This window comes from Danio rerio, chromosome 4 (genome assembly GCF_052040795.2).
Source record: "Danio rerio strain M-AB ecotype USA chromosome 4, GRCz13ab, whole genome shotgun sequence".
NCBI classification, from domain to species: domain Eukaryota; kingdom Metazoa; phylum Chordata; class Actinopteri; order Cypriniformes; family Danionidae; genus Danio; species Danio rerio.
The window spans coordinates 60,314,104-60,336,414 of record NC_141024.2 but is presented as its reverse complement, the minus strand read 5'-3'; the positions used below and the strand labels follow the sequence as shown (position 1 = coordinate 60,336,414).

Sequence of the window (22,311 nt, the reverse complement as noted above, 5' to 3'; positions counted from 1 at the left end):
TGGGCTACCTGGTGCCCATTGGTACCATATTTGGCGACTCCTGGTTTAACAGAAAAGAATTTATAAAGGTTTGTAACCATCAGGTGACGCTTAAAGCATGCGACCTGCTTATACTTACTTCCTTAAGCGCTGGAATAGAAGCCATTCATTTATTAGCTATTCAATTTCATCCTCAGTATATCCTTTTTACACAGATGCTGCCCCCTTCGTGGGGTATATTATCGGGGCCGCCAATGCGCTTCTAACGGGCAATATCGTCAATACATTCTAAAAAAAATTAAAAAATAATAATTACTGTTCTACATGTTCCTAGTTGCATAGGAAATCGCTGACTCTCTTTTTGCTTTATTTTCAGAAACTGGTATCAGAAGCAGAGCCGCAGCTGACTCCATCTCTCCTTTAAGGATGATAATCTCATAACCACAGCATACACAATTTGCGTCAGCATTCATTTATACATTTTAAGTTACCCCAGAACACCTCATCAGTTTCTCACTGCTCAACACATCCACACATTCCGTTCAATACCATTTTTGGTTTCAAAACACCTTAAAGTCATAGGACTATTCAAGCTTCCCACCAGATTCATAATCCCGTCACTCATTCAGAATTGGAGCCACCACCACAGCAGCACACAAGGGCTATCGTAACAACACATACAAACACTAGGAAGGTGGTCTCCCGACGCCTTCAAATCTTATATCTGACTCAGCCACAGCCATCTCAGGGAAGCTCAGAGGACCCTCACCAGCAGACGCAGTAATCCCAGGGGCCAAGGGCATGGGCCTAGTCCAGGGAGAGAATACAACCCAACCATACCAGCTTCTCGAGGGCATAGGAACTACCCAGTCTCCCAAGGGCGCGGGCATGACCCAGCCATCTAACTTCCTTTCTTCCTTCCAGCTGATTTGCACTCAGCCTTCTCCCCCTTTTCACTCACCTAACTCCAGTAGGAGTTCTCTCCCTGCCCAGGCCCCCTTGTCAACCCTGCCCCCCCCCCCTCCCCCCCCCCCCCCGGCCGCTGCCACAGAAGTTTTCACTGCCCCCCAACTTTTCTAACTTCTGTAGGACCCTGCCCCCCCCATGGCTCTGGCCCCCGCAGGGGCGTTACCCCGAGCTTCGATTCCCGCAGGAATCATCTCACTGCCCTGGCCTTAGCTTTTTATATTATATGTCATTCCATAATGACATATAGTATAGCACTATTTATTTTTCTCTCTGTTTGATTTTATTTATATAAATTTATATCTATATGCACCCACGCATATAAATATGAATTTATATATAGTGCTGTCACCCTCACGCTCTGTTCCCGCAGGAACACCCCCAGAGCACCTATACCGCCCGTCACCCTTCAGTAAGAGTCTTCACCTCCCCCTCATCTTTCCGGACTCCTACTGGAGCCAGCTAAATAGCTCACCCAACCCCGAGCTGTGACACGAGTCATGTCACCGACCCTCCCCGGCCCTAGCTTTTATTTATGTTTATTTTTTGTTTATTTCTCACACTTATCTTTTATTTTTAAATTTATTTATATATATGTATATATATATGCACCCACGCATATAAATATATATTTATATATAGTGCTGTCACCCTCACGCTCTAACTCCCGCGGAGTTAATCCCGAGCACCGGACCCCCGCAGGGGTCATCGCCCAACTGCCATTTCACCCTCCAGCTGGGGCTTCACCGACCATTCCTTTTCCCGACTCCAGCTGGAGATGTCACATACAGCTCTCTCTCCCGCAGGAGAGCCAAGAGCTTCGACTCTCGCAAGAGTCAGTAAAAACGCCCCTCCAAGGCCCTAGATTACCCCATCATATATTTATATATCTATATGTTTAATATAAATATATAATTATATATAGTGCTGCCACCTCCCAGCTCTATCTCTGCAAGGAGTGTTCCTCGAGCAAATTACTCCTTCGGAGTCCCTGCCCCCCCTGCCCCCCTTCACCCCCCTCTCCAGCCGGAGTCCTTCCTTCCCCTTCCGTAAAGTTTTACGTAACCATCATGGAGAACAGAGTTTGCTTTAGTTGGGCTCTTAGCCCTGTCATTTTTAACATTTATATATCGTGGCTGCTGCAATTGTTAAGAACTTTGTTTAAAAAGCTCCTTTGTTGTGGCAAGCCAGCCAAAAACCTAAATAAGATCTGGTGATGTTCATGTTGCTATTAAATGGCAGAGTCTGTTCTCATTTAGTATAATAAAATTTACTGCTCCTATTCAATGTTAAATCTATTGTTTTACATTATATATATATGGCAATGATTTCTGGAAGTTTTTAAGAATATCTTGGACAATAACACTGCTCTATGGTGTAAATCGCACTCAAAGAGACATCAATAATCAGCATATGAACCTCAATAATGGTGAAAACAAATTTAACAAAATTAACAGTTTAACTCACAAACAGGCAACTGAAAGTCTAAACATAAACAACAGCAGAATTAAACACAAATAAAGAAAACCGTTAGACCATTATACAACATTTATTTATACCGCAATACATGCTGGGATATTTGTACAGTGCCACTACCAGCATGCATTGCAGCATGAAACATTTGAGATGTTACCATTGTTGAGATACAAGGTCAGATTCATGAGGTCTGAGTGTGTATTTGTCATAACTGAACTGTTTTTGTATGTTATTTCTTAACTGTTAAGTAATTACGGAGGTATCTTTTCTGTTTCCACTTCTCATTAATTAAATTAATACCTGCAACTAAGCATAAAATCTAATGAATGTGGCCCTACTTCCAGATTTATACCAAAACATTTATCAGAACTAATTTCAGATAAATAGATTTCTCTATTTATTGACTTCCCGACTTTATTGCTATAGTACAAACATTTTGTAAACTCTGTATTCAAGCAGATGGAAAGTCTTCTTAAACGAGTTCAAGGGTAAAGAGCCCAACTAAATCAGCCCCTCACTCCATTACGGTGACACAAAAAACACCTTAATTTCTGTTGGATCTCAATGAGAATAGTATGGAAGTCAAATCAGTCAGTAATAAGTGTGTGTCTGCTGTTGTTTGTGGAGTTGTTTAATGATCCTCTGCTGAGACTGAAGCTGTTTTATTTTATTTGATTTTATTTAATGTTGTAACTCAAGTCACTGTTTGTGTTTCTTGTTTATTTTCTTCAGTAATTGTGATTATTAACAGCAGGTGTTCATCAGTGTCTGAATTCACTCATTAGTGTTCATTAAAACTGTCAGGTGAACTATATTAGTTAACTAGTGTATGAAATAGTGAACAAGGACACAAAGTGTGATTTCAAACACAGACTTCAAAACATCGAATCTGAACTCTGTTAGCTCACAGTCTGCAGTTGGTTACTTTCTCGAAAACAAAAATGTTACCCAGAAAGCACTGTTTTTAACAGAATATTACTGTTTTAGTGAAAAAACATTATTTTACCGTAGAATCTGACCGTTTTTTAACAGCAATTTTTTACAGTGTGCCTGTAATTATCACGTGGTGTTCAGGTCCTAATTAATTGGTTTAGGTGTGTTTGATATTGGCAGCAACTGAAATCTGCAGGAAGGTGGCTCTCCAGGAACAGGGTTGGCCATCACTATAGTAGTGTCTCCTCTGCTTGTTTGCAGAAAGAACAGGAGCTGTCGATGTCCAAAAAATTGTAAATACTAGAATTTACAGGGCAGATTTTATGTAAAAATTTTAAAATGTATTTCTCTTGTCTCGTTGGAAATGGAATATTACCCAGGTAAAAGCCAGGTTCTATTCCAGTCTATATCCTTAACCAAAGACCTCCAGTAAAACTTTCCTCTAGAATAAATTTTCCTTTTAAATTGGAAAATTTGACGCACAAAGCTATTGTTATGTTTCTTATCTAACAGACTAACTACTTCTAAAAGCAAATTTATAGTTAAATGTACAGTGACTTTTAACTAGGTGAACTAAACCGGGTGATATTGCCTTAACAACTTTATTAAATTCATTAGGAGAAGTTGGAAAAAAGTGCTTGTTTGATGATGCAGGAAACATTCTTTCTTGAACCATTTATAACCTACCAAAGGATCCAATTAATATTATTTTTAAACCAACTTTGGAAAAATAACTATTTGTTTTTGATTGGAATTTAGACAAAGCTAAAGATAGCTTGTAGGGAAGATAATTAAATTTAAGAAGAAACAAAAGACTACAGATTTTGTTAAAAAAAAAAAGTAGTTGTGAATAAAAAAAAAAAGACGTTGGATTGGTTAGGCATCTCTTTATCCAATTAATTTAAAAAATGTATATGGTGTCAGAAAAATCTAATAAATTTACACCCCCTCTGCTTTACTATTAGAAAGAACTTCCTTTTTTAATTTAAGAGGTTTTTTCTTCCAGATAAATTTCAAGAAAACAGTATTAATTTCTTTGGCCACTTTGTTCCCAACAAATAAAGATGAAGTCGGATATACAAAATGAGAAAGACCCTCTTCCATATAACGACAGGTCCCATTGTAGCCAGGAATTAAGAATATTTTTAGTTTTTCTGATCCTAGACAAAAAAAAAATTCAAGTGCTGTCTCACTAAAAGATTTTTAGTAACATAAATAAATAACCATTTAATTGTGGATTTAACAAGAATATCTTCTATATATTCCTAACTCAAAATATGAACAGGCATTATCTCACATTTGGAGATATTCAGCTTTAGACCAGAAACACTTGAGATATCAGAAATTAAATTTAAAGCCTTTCATACGTTTGAGTCATCTTTTAGAAATAAAGTGGTGTCATCTGCCAGTTGTGAAATCTTAATCTCCCTTTCAAAAACAGAATTTTTTTTCAAATCTTGATTTTGCACAATGCTTAAGGACTAAAAAAAACTAATAAAAATAAAAAGGAAGAGATTGGACAGTCCTGCCTAATACCACACAAAATATCAAATCCATTAGAAGTATTAAAATTAACAATCACTGAACTATTAATTCCTTTATAAAACAAAGCCATAGTGTTAACTAAAGTATTCCCAATTCCAAAAAACCTCAATGCTTTAAACAGAAACTGGTGGTCAACCGTATCAAAGGCTTTATAAAAATCAAGAAAAAGAATAAGACCATCTGAATGAATAGAATCAGCTTAATCAAGCAAATCCAAAACTAATGTTATGTTATTAGAAACATGGCGGCCTTTTATAAACCCAGACTGAGTTTCAGAAATAATAGAATCAAGATTTGTTTTTAATCTGTTGGCAAAGTCTTTTTTTTTCAGTATTTTTTGCCACTCACTGTTGCAGTCATGACATAATACATTTCTCCTTCATTTTCCACCTCACACAACATCTGCTATCTCTCTCACATAAAAAGACTTTCAGTATTTGAAGTTGATCAAAACTTTTACTCCAAACATTAACACATTAATTTTGTTTAATTTATATAATCCACTGAGACTAAGTGTTGAAAGATTGAATCACTCCTATATGGACGTAATGCGAAATAACATTCTGATGTTTTGCAGTAATTAATAGAGTTCACATACTCTGTAAGACATATTATGTTAAAATGATGGGCAAATCTGTATATTTCATTTGGGTTCCTGCCCACGTGGGTGTGAAAGGCAATGAAAAGGAGGACATTCTGGCCAAACAAGCTCTCAGAATTAGTGAAGTAGATCTAGAAGTCCCATTGAGTAAAGCAGAAGCTCAAATCAAATTAAGGACAATCAGTATGGCAATTATACTGGGATAAGAATGAAACAGGCAGACATCTATAAAATATACATAAACAAGTCGTTGCTGGAAGGAGGGAGAACAGAAATCATAGGGAAGTACGATTATAACTCAGATGAGAATAGGTCATACTGGACTCAACCATATTTTATATAAAATAGGGAAACACTTAACTGGGCAATGTACACTGTAATCAACAAGAAACAATATGACATGTTTTATTCCACTGTAGTAAATATAATAAAGAACGATACGATCTTATTCAAGCAGTTAAAAAGAGTAAACTTCAGGATTTCACATTGGCTGTTTATTAGGGAATAAATCTAGTGAGGTATATGACGATATAATTAAATTTGTTTAAGAAACCCATTTAGAGAAAAGAATATAGAGATAATATAATCTGAGGAATTAATTGTTAGCCCACTCCACCCCACATTTTTTATTTATTCATTTATTTTATTTTTCATTTCCTCCCTCTTTCCTCCCCCTCTCCCCCTCCCCTCTATTTTTACACTTCAGTTATTGTTCAATCATTCCAGTCGGAGGCGGTAATGCACCTACAAGTCTGGTTGCCAACCGCCAGTAAAACCCAAAGAAAAAGAAGAAGAAACCGATTAATTAAAGTTTTAGGTTTTTCATCTGATACTAAACTATGAACCTGCTGTTGACAATATTATTTTAACCCTTTATACAACTAAGTACTATTTTACTCACAGTAATGAGGACTATTGAACAACTTGTGTGTAATAAGTGTCTTACTGGAGCTTTAATTTATTAAACAGTATAATGTCATTCCATTCTAAGTTTACATCACTATATATAAAAAATGGAGTTGTGTTGGTACACTGTAAAAAATTACTGTTAAAAAACGGTCAGATTCTACAGTAAAATAATGTTTTTTCACTAAAACAGTAATATTCTGTTAAAAACAGTGCTTTCTGGGTAACATTTTTGTTTTCGAGAAAGAAACCAACTGCAGAAAACTGTGAGCGAACAGAGTTCAGATTCGATGTTTTGAAGTCTGTGTTTGAAATCAAGCTTTGTGTCCTTGTTCACTATTTCATACACTAGTTAACTAATATAGTTCACCTGACAGTTTTAATGAACACTAATGAGTGAATTCAGACACTGATGAACACCTGCTGTTAATAATTACAATTACTGAAGAAAATAAACAAGAAACACAAACAGTGACTTGAGTTACAACATTAAATAAAATCAAATAAAATAAAACAGCTTCAGTCTCAGCAGAGGATCATTAAACAACTCCACAAACAACAGCAGACACACTTATTACTGACTGATTTGACTTCCATACTATTCTCATTGAGATCCAACAGAAATTAAGGTGTTTTTTGTGTCACCGTAATGGAGTGAGGGGCTGGTTTAGTTGGGTTCTTCACCCTTGATGTCATTTAAGAAGACTTTCCATCTGCTTGAATACAGAGTTTACAAAATGTTTGTACTATAGCAATAAAGTTGGAAAGTCAATAAATAGAGAAATCTATTTGTCTGAAATTAGTTCTGATAAATGTTTTGTTATAAATCTGGAAGAAGGGCCTCATGCAATAGATTTTATGCTTAGTTGCAGGTATTAATTTAATTAATGGGAAGTGGAAACAGAAAAGATACCTCCGTAATTACTTAACAGTTAAGAAATAACATACAAAAACAGTTCAATTATGACAACTACACACTCAGACCTCATGAATCTGACCTTGTATCTCAACAATGGTAACATCTCAAATGTTTCATGCTGCAATGCATGCTGGGAGTGGCACGGTACAAATATCCCAGCATGCATTGCGGTATAAATAAATGTTGTATAATGGTCTCACAGTTTTCTTTATTTGCGTTTGATTCTGCTGTTGTTTATGTTTAGACTTTGAGTTGCCTGTTTGTGAGTTAAACTGTTAATTTTGTTAGTTGTCACCATTATTGAGGTTCATATGCTGATTATTGATGTCTCTATGAGTGCGATTTACACCATAGAGCAGTGTTATTGTCCAAGATATTCTTAAAAACTTCCAGAAATTGTTGCCATATATAGACATATAATGTAAAACAATAGATTTAACATTGAATAGGAGCAGTAAATTTTATTATACTAAATGAGAACAGACTCTGCCATTTAATAGCAACATGAACATCACCAGATCTTATTTGGGTTTTTGGCCGGCTTGCCACAACAAAGGAGCTTTTTAAACAAAGTTCTTAACAATTGAAGCAGCCAAGATTTATAAATGTTAAATATGACAGGGCTAAGAGCCCAACTAAAGCAAACTCTGTTCTCCATGATGGTGACGTAAAACTTTCACTTTTTCTCAAGAAGAACTTTAGTAGATGTTATACAAAAATACATGTATTAAGTAATAAGTGTAGCTGGTGATGATGTTTGTAGAGTTGTTTAATCATCCGCTGATCATTTAAATGATTTAATCATTTGTTGTTCTTTAGGTTATTTCATTATAAAGCTGTGATTAAAGTTTTGTATGTTCTGTTCTTGTTTTTTCCCTTCAGTATTTCTTCATTTGTTCATTGTTAATCCTCAATTATCATTTAATTAGTCAGTTAATTAATGAATTTACTTCAGCTTTGCTCCATGTTTCTTGAACACTCAGTAGTGTGGACACTTCAATTAAAACTGAAGTATATGCTCTGGGGTTTAAAGGGTTAAAGGTGTGAGAGGTAAAAACACAGTGTAAAAATGTATTTTAACAGTAATATACTGTTAATTTACACAACGGAAGTAGACTGTAAAAAAACAGTATATTGCTGGCAACCACAGCTGCCAGTAGATTACTGTTAAATCAAGGAAAAAACAGTATTTTACTGTAAAACCTGAAGCTAATTTCTTCTGTCTGTCACCGTTGTGGAGGAGAGTAGAGCCAGTGTATGAGTTAAAGATGAACAATGAACTGCTGATGTTATTCTGCATGTTTCTCTATTTAAAGATAGCGGCTGTTTAGTTGCTGATGCAGTCAGAATCTCTCTGGTGATTCCAGATTTACATGTTTGTGTGCTGTTGTGAAAAATAAGACATTAGAGTTAAACCGAACTTTTCTAATTAACTAAAATAAGTTATCATTATAAGTATGCTTCTAAGCATATATAGCACATTACCTCATAAACTCATTCAGCAGTTGACCAAGTTGAGGCAGTTGCTTTCAGTGAGCAAAATGAGTTCACTTGAGTATTGTGTAAATCAATGTAGTCCATGTATTTTTACAGCAACATACTGTAAAATAACAGTACATTGCTGGCAACTGCAGCTGCCAGTATTTTACTGTTTTTTTAACGGGACAATTTTTAACAGTGTAGTTTTGTCTTGCTTTTCCACCAAACATAGACCAGCATCACCAGCAATACTAAGCTGGTAGACAAGCATGACCAGCAAGCCGAAGCTGGTCTACCAGCATAACCAGCAAGACCAAGCTAGTAGACCAGCATGACCAGCAAGACCAAGCTGGTAGACTAACCTGACCAGCAAGCCGAAGCTGGTCTACCAGCAAGACCAAGCTTATCTACCAGCTTCACCAGCAAGACCAAGCTGGTCTACCAGCATCACCAGCAAGACCAAGCTGGTCTACCAGCATCACCAGCAAGACCAATCTGGTCCACCAGCATCACCAGCAAGACCAAGCTGGTCTACCAGCAAGACCAAGCTGGTCAACCAGCAAAACCAAGCTGGTCTACCAGCATCACCAGCAAGACCAAGCTGGTAAACCAGCTAAACCATCATTGACCAGCATAGACCAGCATGAAAATCATGCTGGTCTTTGCTGGTTTTTTCAGCAGGATAGTGTACATACAGTCATAAGAAACTAAATAGCTTTTTGGTCGACTACTGCAAGCCAGGAAAACGTCAGATAAATATGCCAAAGCAATTAACAATAATGTTGAATAGATCTAATATTTACACATTTGCTTGAGGAAGAAATGATGAGGACAGTTAAATGCAGTTTAAGGATCAACCGCATTCTTCCGGTTAACGGAAGCTCTGCTTTCACTTTCGATTTCCTGACTGCTTAAAGTTTATTTTGTGCTGAATGAGCTGAAATTATCGAGTCAACCTGATATAGAAAAGCACAAACACATTCAAAAGATACAAATGACCCATTATATTGTTCAAATGACCGTGTTTGGACTTGTTTAATCGGTGTTTAAGGCTTTGATCTTCAGAAGCAGACAGTGCTATAAATCACGCTTATAAACACGCTTATACACATATAAACCCCTTCATCATCTCCACAAATCAGCTTAATGTAAAGTGTTAAACTCACATACAGAAGTACAGACGTTCTTGTGCACCAGGAACACGATGTGAGCTCTTTGACGCTTTCGGTTTGTCAACTTCTTCAGTATTTTGGCGGTTGTCAAACTATAATGTGCTTCACCGCCTCCTGCTGGACTGGCTGATTCTAACATGGAGAGAGACGGGGAAAATCTCACCATAAATTCAAGAGAAATAAATCGCTGATTAAACAAAGAAATCCGGTTAAAATTGTAATTTTTTTTAACAGACCAGATTCTTTCAGACATGAATTATTGTAGCTTCCATATGTTGACTCTAGTATATAATCCAGAGTAAATGTAGGATTATATCTAATAAATACTTCTCTTAATATTTGTCTTTTGTATTGATAATCTTGACATTATTACATGCTGCACATGTTTTACACTGATTACAATGTGAGTATAAGTCATGTGTGTGCATAATGGTTTATGACCATTTCCTCACTCTGATTATTCCCCATTTCTCTTCCTTCACAGATACACCATTGGATTGTATACAGATGTCTTCCTGAGTCATTTATACCCCAGTATTCCTGCCTCATACTCTCTGTCTGTATCTTTATTATAGTTTTGACTTCAGCTTCACTTAATTTACCCTGATCTGTGTGTAAATGTGAGACTGTGAGGGTGTTTCCCAGTACTGCATTGCAGCCACTTTACTGTTCTCTTGCATATGTCCTCCATCAAATCGAACATGTTCTCTAAAACTCTACAGTCTCCACATTAATCCTGTTCCTGAACTCCATTAATGTCAGTGTTGAGTTTAGTCGAGTGTGTCCTCACCTCAGTCTAGTTCACATCACTTCCTCCTCTCTGTTTCTCACACACACGTTTATTTGTCTCCACTAATATTTTAATGTTATATAAATGTCGTCTCTTCTTATCTTCATCCTAAAATCCTCATCATTCTGTCTTAATATTTCCCTTGATAATAGATTTATTTCAGCTTTTCCTCCATCATCTGTCTTCCTCCTCTTCAGCGTCTCCTGTGCAGATTGATCAGCAGTCTGATGTCCATGTGTTCCTCTATGTGCAGGTCTCCAGCAGAACTCGACCGTCCCTCTTTCTGATATAGACCATACAGAAGTGTGAACAGCTCATGTGTTAAAGCTCCTCTAGATAACCTGCGGCTGATTAAAGATGTTCAACTGATGCTGAGTCTGAACACATCAGCCCCAGGGTGAGCGCTGGGATGGCAAAATAAAAGTAAAGGAGGTTACATTTAATATATTTACATGATTGCTTATAAGATTTCTGATAAGGTGACGCAGTGGTGCAGTAGGTAGTGTTGTCGCCTAACAGCAAGAAGCTCGCTGATTCGAGCCTCAGCTGGGTCAGTTGGCGTTTCTGTGTGTTCTCCCTAAGTTTGCATGGGTTTCCTCTGGGTGCTCTGGTTACCCACACAGTGTGCAGTACAGGTGAATTGGGTAGGCTAAATTTTCCATAGTTTATGAGTGCGTAAAAATGTGCTGGATAAGTTGGCGGTTCATTCCGCTGTGGCGACCCCAGATTAATAAAGGGACTAAGCCGAACAGAAAATGAATGAATGAATAATAAAAATATATTCCAGTTTCATTAGATCTCTGAGTCGACTGCACATTTCTTGAATTTCTAAACTGAATTGAAATTGGGTGTCAGCTGATGTGTTCTGGACATTTTCCTCGCTCCACTTCAGAAAGCCGCCACTAAACCCTGAACCAGAACTGTTGGTTGCAGTTTGTTGCCATTATAAAGCTCAGAACTGTCAGTGTTTAAAGCTCATCGTATTAATCTAACAGAAAAGGTAAAAACACTTTCATAAATAACATTTTCATAAAATAAATACATTATAAATACATTAAACTTAAAGAGCATGGAGTAATGTTTCAGAAGGAAGAGCACACTGACTCTGCTTATTTTGATGGGTTCATGCTGAAGGAGTTCAATCGACATGCACATTAAACTGCATCTGGACACATATTGGCTGGACAGAAAGCACCAAGGCCTTAAAGAAAAACTAATAAAATCTTCTTTCAGGGGAAGCTTGCTTGTACAAAAAGTGTAGAATGATGCCGAGTCGTCAAGAAAAGTCACAGAAGAGCTGAAGGTAACTGAGCAGAACACAGAACTGGGGGTCAAGGCTATTGCACTCACGGACAGAGCCCTTCATGTACTGTATGTCAGCAGAAGTGCCGGCTGCTTGTGCTTTCACTTCAGTTAATAGTTGCTTATTTCTCTCAGTCCTGGAAGTCCTGCTTAAAGTTTGTGGCATTCTGTTCAGTTTTATCTGTGAGGACAGAAGTAAGTCATGTACTCAGTCTTCTACCATTCTACCAGTCATTGTGTTTGATCTAGACTGGCTCATCACTAATGCCTGAAGCACATCTGACTCCATGTGTTTCTGAATGGGTTCAAATAAATTCAACCCAACGCAGAAAACATTTACACAGTGATGTAGCCCAGATCAGTGAGGCCTGCTGGCCATGTTAGTGGATGGAAAGTAAACACTGCATTTATCCCAGCCCTCGCCTCTTGGATTTCTTGAAGCAGTAAGTGAATGAGGCTATAAGAGATTCACATGTGATTTAACAGTCAGAGGAATGATTGTGGAACTGTGGAGCATTATTTACACATGCATAAATGTGTGGTGGGAAAGAAGAAGAACTGGGAGAACTTTCAACATTTCTGTCACAAACCAAAGCTATCTGTCATGTCCCCGAGGCACTTCTCTGAAATTGCATGTAGAAACAAATTAATAAAATACACAAAGTGTCTACATTTCTGGTGATAAATAAAAATAAAATAAATAATAAGATTTTTTTAAATATAAAAAACAGGCTACAAAGTTACATCCATCAATATAAACTCAACCCTATTACGCTAGCATTGTTCCACCCAGGGGCGGACTGTGACAAAAATTCAGCCCTGGCACTGTAGCCGGACCAGCCCACATGACCACACCGACACAGCCCCACCGACAGACACGCACATTTACTACTTATATTGGTGTACAGATAGTGAAATAATATAAGCAGTACCATATACGTAATAGATATTTAAACATTTAATGTATGTGACTGGAAGAAAAACAACCCGTTTATAACAAATTCATACATACAGTAAAACTAAATTAAAATAATTTAATGTCCGTGTGCTGTCTTTTTACCATTTGTCTGCTATTTATGATAGGAGTAACCTGTGAATGTGTATCACACACACACACCTTTACACACAAATGGACATGCAGCACTACATTCAGCATACTTTTATTCACAAATAACTATACTTGTCATTCTCTAAAGTGTTGTTCTTTATTGCCACGGTCCATAGACTATGTTGGCTTCTCCTTGTTTCTATGTTGACAGTAAACACATTGTCTGATTCTACATCTTCTCATCCATTTTAACTCTGTAACTCTGCAATTTTAATATGCCTGTATGTCTGTCTGAGATTATACTTGTTCCTCACTCTTGCCTGACTCTTATTGTGTCCATGCTTTTTGCTGGTATCTGCAGTCACTGTATTTGAATCACTGCTTTTGCTAGGCTTGACTCATTCTAGTTTTTAATAAATATGTGCTTATGAAACAATTACAGGTGACCTAAAGAATAAATATTAACAATTATGGCCTATTCTACAGTTAAGTTCAAATGTAACTATGTAGACTTAACTACATTTTTTGTCATGTGTTCACCTCTACTGTAAAGTTAACTACAAACCCAAAGTACAGTGTGTAATGTTTTTTTTTTCTACCTCTACCACACTCCTCCCTGTCTCTGCTAGGCCTACCGTAGCATCCTTTCTCACAGCACTGGTATTGGCAACACCCTAGTTAATAAACACAGTATAGGATGTAAAGATTGCAGCAAAATGTTTTCTTACTGACTGCTCTGAACATTTGAATACCAGGGTTTCTGCAGGTTTATTCAAATCAAATTTAAAACATTTCAAGACCCTTTTAAGACCATTATAAATACAATTTTAGACTTATACAGGGCTAAACACAAAGGATTTTTTCTAATGGTCTGGTAACTTTAGTAAATAGTTTTTGTATTAATTGAAGATAATGTAAAGGGATGTGTTGCTTTATTTTTCCTTCCATGATTAGGGAATTTAATTTGGAGAATTTGCTGAAAATAATGTAACAGCTGTTATAAACTGAATCTCTTTGCAATAAAAAAAATGATTTGGCCAGATTGGGTAGCTTTACTTGGATAGAGGGAAATTAAGAACAGTTTAAAATGATTTAAGACATACAACACAATATTTCAGTGAACTTTTTAAGGCCTAATATATATATTTTTTTTTTAATTTAAGACTTTTTAAGACCCTGCGGAAACCCTGTATACAAATTAATACAATTAAGTAATAACAGTAGCACCGAAATGAATAGAATATAAAGCAGAACTGAAAAAAGCAGCAATATTTGTGTGTACCAGCAGATTTGTACATTTTTAATCCTTCATGATATATAGTTATTTGTGAAATCATGCTGAAGTGTTGCTAGTGCTGCATCTCCATTTGTGTGTGTGTGTGTGTGTGTGTGTGTGTGTCTGTGTGTGATACACATTCACAGGCTCCTATCATAGGGTTAATTTATTTTTAAATAGAGCCACAGTGTTAAAATGGCTCACATGAGCTTCTATTTTGAAGTGTGTCTAGCAACCAGGGATCTCATACCCCTTGTTGATTGTACATGGAAGTGTTTTAGGATCTTTATTTGTATTATTATTTTTTCTGATTCCTTAATTTGTTTATTTTAATTTGTTGTAGACCACACCAACCCACAAGGATACCCAAAGTGATTGCTAGCACTTGCATACTCAGTACTTGTTGGAAACTTTGTGGAAAGAATAAAGAGTCAAAATAATTCTGGATAGATTTAATCTCATTTTCCCTGACAATGAGATGATTATGTACTGTAACCTATGCATGTATTTAATGTATTAGTTTAAAGTCTAGCTATGTATTCAGAGTTCACAACAAATGCATACAGTACTGTGGCTATAGCTTTAGGTTCTTTTGCATGTTAGAATATATTCCTAGTAGCATACAGCAGTCTGTATACCAGAAATCACTTTATCTGCTGATAATGACCTATTAAAATGTGGGGGAGTTCTACACTAAGCTGACAACTGTTAAACACAATGTAGTCACTGTGTTTAATGCACTGTCACAAACTGTCAGAAGTAGCGTGAATGGCGAGACATTTACTTGGTATGTTTTAGTATAATGACTTAGACGTACATTTTCTGTTTTCTTACCTCCTCTACCGCGCTACTGTCCTCCGATGCAGCAGCCGAATGTTCGAGAATATTTTAGTAATATGCATTTGGCAGCGTCTGATTTTAGAGCCCTTTTGCGCTCTTTCTCTGAGCTTTTCGGCACCGCCTTTTCTTTTTACGGCACATCTCTGACAATTAGCTTGTGTGGCACTTATTGTTTGTTTTACATTCTTGCTAGATTTTGATTACGGCCGCGTAACCTCAGATTGGGTCGGCCCCTCTCGAAACCAGCCGGCCGTCGCCGATTGGACCAAATGCGCAACATTTATTATTATTATTATTGTTCTAATTATTATTATTATTGTTATTATATCATCATAATATCACATCTTGTAAGAGATAAAAGCTTGTAAAAGCATGTAAAAACAATACATATTAAAAAAAAAAAAAAAAAAAACCTGACCGGCCCACATTTAAAAAATGGTCCGGCCCTTCTGGCATTTGCCAGAATTGCCAGATGGCCAGTCCGCCCCTGCTGTAGGTCAAACATCGTCAGCTCAGTTGAACTTTTTTTAATTTACTGTTTTTGTTTATTGTATATAGCGGCAGCGCTCAAGGACGCTTACCAACAGCAGGAGAAAAAGAAAAGCAATAAAGCTCTTTCTGATTCTGATAACCTTAAGAAGGTAGAGAAAATGGGAGACTAATAATACATAAAAAGAATGACAAAACCAATAAGAAAAGTGACAAAAGAAACTCATTCCTGTTTTTCAATCAGTGTTTATGTGCATTTAGGAGAACTAGGCAGCACACTCGGGGCTGCAAGATGGATTTAATTTAGTATTCTTATTATTAAAATATATCTGAATGAGGATCAAATGACTGAGTTGGTATTTGAGAATGAAAATCAACCTGTTTGGTTCTGCAGATCTTCCTGTTTGACTGTGAATGTCTCTTCAATCTTCATATCTTCACTCTCCTCTTTAATAAACGCCATCTTTATAACAGTGTGGAGATCAGTCGCTTCAGCAGGAGTTTTTCTCTGTGACACTTTATCCTGTTTAAAATGAACAAAACAATGAACAGAAACAAAATAACTTCTCTTCAACACTTGCTTCAATGTTTTTTATGGGAGTAATTAACAAAAAGAAATCAGGTAAAATGTTTCTTTAAAACACTTATTACACACTTTCCTGTTACTTTATTCAAACAATAGCCATCAGTTACTCAGAATAAAATAGTACTACGTTGTATAAAGGGTTAAAATAATATTTCCAAAAGCAGGAATATAATTTAGCACCATATAAAAAACTTAAAACTTTAGAACTTTAACTTTAAATCGGTTTATATCTGTGTAAACGTTTTCAAACAAACCTTTGACCGGTTGAATCACAGCGGTGAAGCGGCGCTGCCTGATGACGTCATGCGCCACGCCAAAATAAAAGTCTTTTTTTAAAGCTTTTTTGACACTTTCCTATTGATACATTACTCCCATGGTTTTCACTTTACACAATATCTGCTCTCTCTCTCACACAAACCTTTAATCCAAACATTTTCTTAACTTTTTAATCCACTTTATGATGACTTGTATGTCTACAACAACATTACTTCTTAATATCTGAGTACAAATCTCATCCTCATAATTATGACCTCTTCTTTTCTATTTCTACAACTTTATAGGCCTATATAGGGTTTCTTTTTTTCCACATGAATTGTCGTCACTTATTATCTGTGTTCCATGTTTCCTGCCATTCTTTAGCAATATCTTCAGTAAAATTTAATTTACCTTTACTTACAGAAGCATTAAAGGTGTAGTTCACAAAAAAAATACAATTCTGTCATTTACTCATCTTCTAGTTCCAAATCTGTTTGAGTTTCTGCTGCTGAATGCAAATAAAGAGAATACATGGGCAAAAAACTACAAAAAAAACACTATATGGTTCAACAGTTCCTACTTTGAACATGGCTGCTTTTTTCCACATTTTCTTGCACACAAAATGTTCTTGGAGCTCGATTACAATTGAACCACAAAAGTCACGTGCACTGTTAAAAATTGTCCCGTTAAAAAACAGTAAAATACTGGCAGCTGCAGTTGCCAGCAATGTACTGTTATTTTACAGTATGTTGCTGTATAAATACATGGACTACATTGATTTACACAATACTCAAGTGAACTCATTTTGCTCACTGAAAGCAACTGCCTCAACTTGGTAAACTGCTGAATGAGTTTATGAAGTAATGTGCTATACATGCTTAGAAGTATACTTATAATGATAACTTATTTTAGTTAATTAGAAAAGTTCGGTTTAACTCTAATGTCTTATTTTTCACAACAGAGAGATTCTGACTGCATCAGCAACTAAACAGCCGCTATCTTTAAATAGAGAAACATGCAGAATAACATCAGCAGTTCATTGTTCATCTTTAACTCATACACTGGCTCTACTCTCCTCCACAACGGTGACAGACAGAAGAAATTAGCTTCAGGTTTTACAGTAAAATACTGTTTTTTCCTTGATTTAACAGTAATCTACTGGCAGCTGTGGTTGCCAGCAATCTACTGTTTTTTTACAGTCTACTTCCGTAGTGTAAATTAACAGTATATTACCTCTCACACCTTTAACCCTTTAAACCCCAGAGCATATACTTCAGTTTTAATTGAAGTGTCCACACTACTGAGTGTTCAAGAAACATGGAGCAAAGCTGAAGTAAATTCATTAATTAACTGACTAATTAAATGATGATTGAGGATTAACAATGAACAAATGAAGAAATACTGAAGGGAAAAAACAAGAACAGAACATACAAAACTTTAGTCACAGCTTTATAATGAAATAACCTGAAGAACAACAAATGATTAAATCATTTAAATGATCAGCGGATGATTAAACAACTCTACAAACATCATCACCAGCTACACTTATTACTTAATACATGTATTTTTGTATAACATCTACTAAAGTTCTTCTTGAGAAAAAGTGAAAGTTTTACGTCACCATCATGGAGAACAGAGTTTGCTTTAGTTGGGCTCTTAGCCCTGTCATATTTAACATTTATATATCTTGACTGCTGCTATTGTTGAGAACTTTGTTTAAAAAGCTCCTTTGTTGTGGCAAGCCAGCCAAAAACCTAAATAAGTTCTGGTGATGTTCATGTTGCTATTAAATGGCAGAGTCTGTTCTCATTTAGTATAATAAAATTTACTGCTCCTATTCAATGTTAAATCTATTGTTTTACATTATATGTCTATATATGGCAATGATTTCTGGAAGTTTTTAAAAATATCTTGGACAATAACACTGCTCTATGGTGTAAATCGCACTCAAAGAGACATCAATAATCAGCGTATGAACCTCAATAATGGTGACAACTAACAAAATTAAAAGTTTAACTCACAAACAGGCAACTGAAAGTCTAAACATAAACAAAAGCAGAATCAAACACAAATAAAGAAAACTGTAAGACCATTATACAACATTTATTTATACCGCAGTGCATGCTGGGATATTTGTACCGTGCCACTCCCAGCATGCATTGCAGCATGAAACATTTGAGATGTTACCATTGTTGAGATACAAGGTCAGATTCATGAGGTCTGAGTGTGTAGTTGTCATAACTGAACTGTTTTTGTATGTTATTTCTTAACTGTTAAGTAATTACGGAGCCATCTTTTCTGTTTCCACTTCTCATTAATTAAATTAATACCTGCAACTAAGCATAAAATCTATTGCATGAGACCCTTCTTCCAGATATATACCAAAACATTTATCAGAACTAATTTCAGACAAATAGATTTCTCTATTTAGTGACTTTCCAACTTGATTGCTATAGTACAAGCATTTTGTTAACTCTTTATTATAGTAATTGGAGAGTCTGAATTAATAAGTTCAAGGGTGAAGAGCCCAACTAAACCAGCCCCTCACTCCATTACGGTGACACAAAAAACACCTTAATTTCTGTTGGATCTCAATGAGAATAGTATGGAAGTCAAATCAGTCAGTAATAAGTGTGTGTCTGCTGTTGTTTGTGGAGTTGTTTAATGATCCTCTGCTGAGACTGAAGCTGTTTTATTTTATTTGATTTTATTTAATGTTGTAACTCAAGTCACTGTTTGTGTTTCTTGTTTATTTTCTTCAGTAATTGTAATTATTAACAGCAGGTGTTCATCAGTGTCTGAATTCACTCATTAGTGTTCATTAAAACTGTCAGGTGAACTATATTAGTTAACTAGTGTATGAAATAGTGAACAAGCGCACAAAGTGTGATTTCAAACACAGACTTCAAAACATCGAATCTGAACTCTGTTAGCTCACAGTTTTCTGCAGTTGGTTACTTTCTCGAAAAAAAAATGTTACCCAGAAAGCACTGTTTTCAACAGAATATTACTGTTTTAGTGAAAAAACATTATTTTACCGTAGAATCTGACCGTTTTTTAACAGCAATTTTTTACAGTGTGTTTTGACATCGTTTTTGGTTCCTTTTCTGGACTTTGAGCATCTCAGATCTCTTGCTGTCTATGACTGATGAAGGAGCTCTCTGATTTCTTTTAAAGTGTCTTCATTTGCGTTCTGAAGATGAGCAGAGTTCTCAGGAGATTGAAACAACAGGTAGAGGGACAATCATTCTCGAGTGCCTAGTGTACACTATAGCACACGCATTCCACCACTGCTATTATACAGCCACATTTATTTATTTATTTATTTATTTTTATTTAATTTTTTTCATTGCAATAACAACAGGTCATTACAACAAATAGAAATACAAAAACTGATAGCACTGATACTCGTAGGATGATATTACTCATATATCCATTCATTTACGGCTCAGTCCCTTTATTACCATAGTAATAATTATCACCATAGTGGAATGAACCGCTAACTTATCCAGCACATACTTTACACAGCAGATGCCCTTCCAGCTGCAACCCGTTACTGGGAAGCATGCATACATACTCATTCACACACACCGCATGTCTATGGACTTTGGGGAAACCTGAGAATCCGGAAGAAACTTATGCGAACACGGGGAGAACATGCAAACTCCACACAGAAAAGCCAACTGATCCATCTGAGGCTCGAACCAGCTACCCACTGCACCACTGTGATGCCTTCATGTATAATTATTTGAGGTATTAAACTGATATTGGGGAAGATTTATGCTTACAAATGGTTGTTATATTTAAATGTGTGAAAAGGCACCAATCAGATAAAGCGATTGTAATGATCTGGGCAATCAAGCATGTATTGTTATAGACACCTTTGATTATTTGTCTTAAGAGATGTAAGGCAGATCCTGTTCATATAATTTGCTTTAGGCTATCAAGTTGATATTGGCATGAACAGCTATACCTGTTAACAGGTTTCATATATGTAAAACGATCCTATTCAGTTAATGGTCTGGCCTATTAGGCAGCTATTAATAAAGATGAATGCACATGATGATGAGCCATTTATTTAAATGAATATGTGACACAGATATTTAAAATTCATTGTTGCAAACAAGTTACAGGAGTGAGTGCAGTTGTTGTTTTATGTGATGTTCACCACTGTAATTACACCATAGTGAAACAGAAGTCTGAGAAATGCTGTAGTTGGTGTAGGTCAGGGGTCGGCAACCCGCGGCTCTAGAGCCGCATGCGGCTCTTTAGCGCTGCCCCAGTGGCTCCCTGGAGCTTTTTCAAAAAATGTTTGAAAACGGAAAAAGATGGGGGAGGTAAATATATTTTTGTTTTAATATGGTTTCTATAGGAGGACAAACAATCCTAACGTTTTCTAATGCTGTAAAAGTGTGTAGAATATTTATTTTCAACATTTCTGTCAACGAAGATTTGCGTCATAGCCTGCGACACACGGAATAGGCAGGTGGCTGTTGTAAACAATCCGGCGGCTGTGTGATGCGCCATGGAGCGTAAGCTGTCTTTGCCAAAGATGTACAGCGGGGCACGCTCTCTCATTTTCCCTCCCTTAGAGAATTCAAAGAAGCCCATCACGATCACTCACTCAACGGTGATTGATTACAAGGTGCGATCGTTGATATGCAAACTGCATTTGGGAGCAGATTTTGCGAGCGCCGAAAGGAAAAAACGAGACTGTCTTTCCTTGTCACACACCCCTGGAGATTGACCCTTCCTTGTTGAGCACATTCCCTGTAAGGGGCACGTTATGCACGTTCATTTTGATGTTGTTTTTTGGAATTCTCAAAATAAAAAAAACATCAAAAATCTGATTTATTTACTGCATTTCTTTAATTTCATCAAAGCAAAATATGATGCATTAATATTGTAATGAAGTTAAACTTGAACATTAAACATAATTCATTGATATTGTAATGAAGTTAAACTCGAACATTAAACATAATGCATTAATATTGTAATTAAGTTAAACTTGAGACGGCATCGTACAACAGAGTAGTCACGTGGTGCGTCATTCTCTACAGGATGCACTGCAGGGAAAAAAAACATTTAATCATGAAGGCTCAGTATGTATTTGTAGCCAACTAAATCATTTTTATAGTAGGCTAATATAGCTAATATAAATACATACAGCATGTGTTGCCTTCATTATAAGGCTTATATAAGGCTTTTAATTTTTTGCGGCTCCAGACATATTTGTTTTTGTTTTTTTTGGTCCAGTATGGCTCTTTCAACATTTTGGGTTGCCGACCCCTGGTGTAGGTGGAGCAGGTTAATCACATTAAAAGTTCTGCATTGTGTAGATATGAAAGTGAACTCTTGTCATTGAATTACTCTGTATACACTGCCTATACGATAAATTAACTTGTTATATAATTATTTTGTGATTATAAATATTTAGATGCATGATAGATAAAAAATGGACAGTATGTGATCGCTTTACTGTGTTAAAACGAAAAAGTTTTGTCACAGAGTATCTTATATATGCTTTTGTGAATGTCTATGCATATGTATGCACAAACACAAGGAATAATTAGAGCGAAAAACATCTTTGTTACATACCAGGTGAATAAGAGGCTTTCGAGAGAGCTAAGCTGCTCACACATGTTCTTTTCAACCTAAAAACGAAGAAAAGAAAACAAAATTGGCACAGAAACAAGTTACATTTTAATTGTTACAATCTATAGAGACTTTTGGAAGAAATAATTGATCT

The 22,311-nt window shown here is 36.2% G+C and overlaps 4 protein-coding genes and 1 long non-coding RNA gene across 7 annotated transcripts in view; 2 read left to right on the top strand and 3 right to left on the bottom strand.

Annotated features, from left to right (window-relative positions):
• The window catches only part of LOC100331072 (NACHT, LRR and PYD domains-containing protein 3-like), a 57,513-nt gene extending 40,912 nt beyond the window's left edge, over positions 1 to 16,601 (bottom strand). The window contains exons 1-3 of one of the 2 annotated variants that reach the window (XM_087245652.2): positions 16,562 to 16,601; positions 16,100 to 16,244; positions 9,971 to 11,170 (exon numbers count right to left, since the gene is read on the bottom strand). The gene's annotated coding sequence lies outside the window, so the exon portion shown is untranslated. The remainder of the gene's footprint in view (positions 1 to 9,970; positions 11,171 to 16,099; positions 16,245 to 16,561) is intronic. The other variant, NM_001444625.1, reaches the window with a different exon arrangement.
• The window catches only part of LOC141381800 (uncharacterized), an 887,475-nt gene that overhangs the window by 297,426 nt on the left and 567,738 nt on the right, over positions 1 to 22,311 (bottom strand). The gene's annotated exons all lie outside the window — the stretch shown is intronic.
• Positions 1 to 22,311, bottom strand: part of LOC137489694 (uncharacterized) — a 247,946-nt gene that overhangs the window by 95,270 nt on the left and 130,365 nt on the right. The gene's annotated exons all lie outside the window — the stretch shown is intronic.
• The window catches only part of LOC137491131 (uncharacterized), a 246,740-nt gene that overhangs the window by 213,682 nt on the left and 10,747 nt on the right, over positions 1 to 22,311 (top strand). The gene's annotated exons all lie outside the window — the stretch shown is intronic.
• On the top strand, positions 15,783 to 22,058 carry LOC148682283 (uncharacterized). Its single transcript, XR_015943020.1, has 3 exons — positions 15,783 to 17,225; positions 19,640 to 20,786; positions 21,861 to 22,058. It is a non-coding gene; the product is annotated as an uncharacterized LOC148682283 (long non-coding RNA).